This window comes from Sinocyclocheilus grahami, unplaced genomic scaffold (assembly GCF_001515645.1).
Source record: "Sinocyclocheilus grahami isolate Dianchi unplaced genomic scaffold, SAMN03320097.WGS_v1.1 scaffold293.1, whole genome shotgun sequence".
Taxonomy (NCBI): domain Eukaryota; kingdom Metazoa; phylum Chordata; class Actinopteri; order Cypriniformes; family Cyprinidae; genus Sinocyclocheilus; species Sinocyclocheilus grahami.
This window is the reverse complement of record NW_015505472.1, coordinates 873,604-876,684: the sequence shown is the minus strand read 5'-3', so window position 1 is coordinate 876,684 and position 3,081 is coordinate 873,604. Positions and strand designations below refer to the sequence as shown.

The 3,081-nt window shown below is 32.2% G+C and overlaps 1 long non-coding RNA gene across 1 annotated transcript in view; it reads right to left on the bottom strand.

Annotated features, from left to right (window-relative positions):
* Positions 1-924: 924 nt before the first annotated feature.
* LOC107600871 (uncharacterized) overlaps positions 925-3,081 on the bottom strand; it is a 3,261-nt gene continuing 1,104 nt past the window's right edge. The window contains exons 2-3 of the long non-coding RNA XR_001610853.1: positions 1,394-1,517; positions 925-1,051 (exon numbers count right to left, since the gene is read on the bottom strand). This is a non-coding gene — a long non-coding RNA (uncharacterized lncRNA). The remainder of the gene's footprint in view (positions 1,052-1,393; positions 1,518-3,081) is intronic.

Sequence of the window (3,081 nt, the reverse complement as noted above, 5' to 3'; positions counted from 1 at the left end):
CGCCCCTGAGGACAAACAGCAACAGAGAACATGGGTCAACAACAGAGCTCATTCATTGCATGATGACAAAAAAAGAAAAATGTCTTTGATCAACAAGTGATTGGCTAACCTTATTAGTGTCAAGTGATAAAGAAAGAGTGCAAAGTAAATGCTTTAATTTGACTGATTACACTGGAAGAGATACAAACACTAAGCATATATGATCAAAGGCAAAGTAAAAGCCTTTTTATTGTGAAATTAAGAGTAGTCTTATATAATCAATAGTGGAGCAGAAATAAAGAGTATGCTAGTGCCATTCATGACATAAAAGACAGAAACACTTTGTGAAATAAGGCAGTACAACCCACCTGAACATAATTGTTCTATCTTGGTGTAGGTGAGCTGAAGGGAGTCGTTCACCCATTACAACCCAATTAATTAATTAATCACATCCCTTAATTTTCACATCAACAGGCTGCTTTCTTTGTTTAACAGAAGTTTGAAGTTATATTTTGAAATTACAAGCAAAAATGCTGTGACTTTTTCCTTCAGTCTTACTGAATGCACTGTATATTTTTATCTCTGTATTGTTGTTTTTTCTTTTTAGTATCTTTTAAATAAATTATTTTGTACTATTTTTTCCTTCTCATCGACCTTTTACGATCAGTATTAATCACTTTTATGTAAAGCATTTTGAATCTACCACTGAGTATGAAATGTGCCATATAAACAAACATGCCTTCTTTCAATCAACTGTTATTGTAGTTGATATTTTTTACCAAATGAACTGAAAGCTTTAATTTATACTTTCTAACTGAGTAAAGCTTAAAAGTAGAAGTAAAAAAAAAAAAGTTAAAGTTAAAGATAAGTTTGAAGTAAAACTGTGAGATGTACATAGAAGCAAATACTCCAAAGGGCCAACTAACTTTATCAATGTTCATCCTCTTGAAAGCTGCCTGGAGTACTTTGAAGTTATGTATAAACTCAGTTTCCAGCTTTGCTTGAAATTTCACTTTCTTTAAAAGAATACACCCTGGGAACAGCATGTCCATGAACTGACAATAAGTCGCCCCTGAGGACAAACAGCAACAGAGAACATGGGTCAACAACAGAGCTCATTCATTGCATGATGACAAAAAAAGAAAAATGTCTTTGATCAACAAGTGATTGGCTAACCTTATTAGTGTCAAGTGATAAAGAAAGAGTGCAAAGTAAATGCTTTAATTTGACTGATTACACTGGAAGAGATACAAACACTAAGCATATATGATCAAAGGCAAAGTAAAAGCCTTTTTATTGTGAAATTAAGAGTAGTCTTATATAATCAATAGTGGAGCAGAAATAAAGAGTATGCTAGTGCCATTCATGACATAAAAGACAGAAACACTTTGTGAAATAAGGCAGTACAACCCACCTGAACATAATTGTTCTATCTTGGTGTAGGTGAGCTGAAGGGAGTCGTTCACCCACGCCAACATGTCATGTCGGCTCAGGTTCTCAATCGTTACTGATGTGGAGTATACATTCACTGCCATCTCCTACAAAGGAAAAAAGAACAAAGTCACTATGCACCTAATTGCACTTCTTTTTAATACTTTGATATCTTACAACATCTGTGACTGTATATTTTTTAAATGTATAATTCCATATCTTTTAATCATTTCAAGTTGATATATTTATTTTATAAATGTATATTTTATATACATTTATATAAGTATATTTATTATTTCATGTCGAAAAGATTCATTTCACATGATAGCAGGTAAAGATGGTTTTATACACATGCTTTGAATATGTGTCACTGTGTCTGGATTGAATGTGTTTCTATTCGGTTAATCAGAAGTGTTATTCAGTTCTTCAGTGGTCACTGCATCACTGAAAATTGTAATCACACTATAAATTTCAATCCTCCAAAGATAATCCATCCAGATTAGTGTTTCAGAGATGTTGTTAACCATGCACATCTGGTGCACCCAGCGGACTGCGTGATGGAAATGACATCTGTAAAACACACACACACACTCATCTTTTACAGAAACACACTATGTGTGTGTATTTCACTGCATGAATTTTGTAAAGCTTTGATTCTTGAGTCCTGGGACAAAGTAACCTACAAATAATGGTTTCAGTTCCATGTATTGAATAGTCAGCACGGTCAAACATTTAGATTTTTTCCTGGTTTTGCAATTACATCATTTAAAATGTAACATTTTTAGAATTACATTTTTGTTAGTGTATTTTAAAAATACAAATTTGTGTGTGGCATCATGGTTTAGAATATCATATGATAATATAATATGATATTTCATGCTGTGACACATGAAATATCATATGATATTATCTGATTATAAATGTTTTCATAAATATCTGAATGTGCCGACAAAAAAGTTTGAGGTAAAACTGTGAAAACGTATTTATAAAGAAGGCATTTGTATTAACCCCTTCTTCCTGCCAGGACATTATAATGTTTCTTTTAAATATATTGCACATTTATGTTACATACTGTATATTAAGTTACAGTCACAGAACATGTGGTTTCAGAGGTATAGTGATAATTCATTTATTTATTTATATGACTAAAATGAGCAGTAAATAAGACCAAACAGTCCTTTTGTTTTGTAACATTCTAGAACATTCTCAGATCATCTCCAAATAATGTTGACAATGCTATATTAAAAACTAATGACCAGTGTTGGGGAAAGTTACTTTTAAAAGTAATGCACTACAATATTGCGATACTCCATAAAAAAGTAACTAATTACGGTACTTAGTTACTTTTTATGGAAAGTAATGCGTTACGTTACTTTTTAAATCTGGACAGGGCTTGCTTGTTTGTTTATAAAATAAAAAAGTTCTATTTTTGGCAAATATATAAAAGCCTTTTCACACCAAAAGTGAAATGAATAAGCCTCAGGCTGAAGGGAAAGTAAATTTACGTCCTTGCAGTAGAATGCAGAAGAAGACATTTCAACACACTTCAGCAATAAAAAAAGACACAAATGTCCATCTAGAGTAATTTGTGCTGATTAGTACGGTTGAACTGGATCATCGAAGGTCAGAAGCAAAGACATTGGTTAATAGAATGGGATTAAATACATAAAG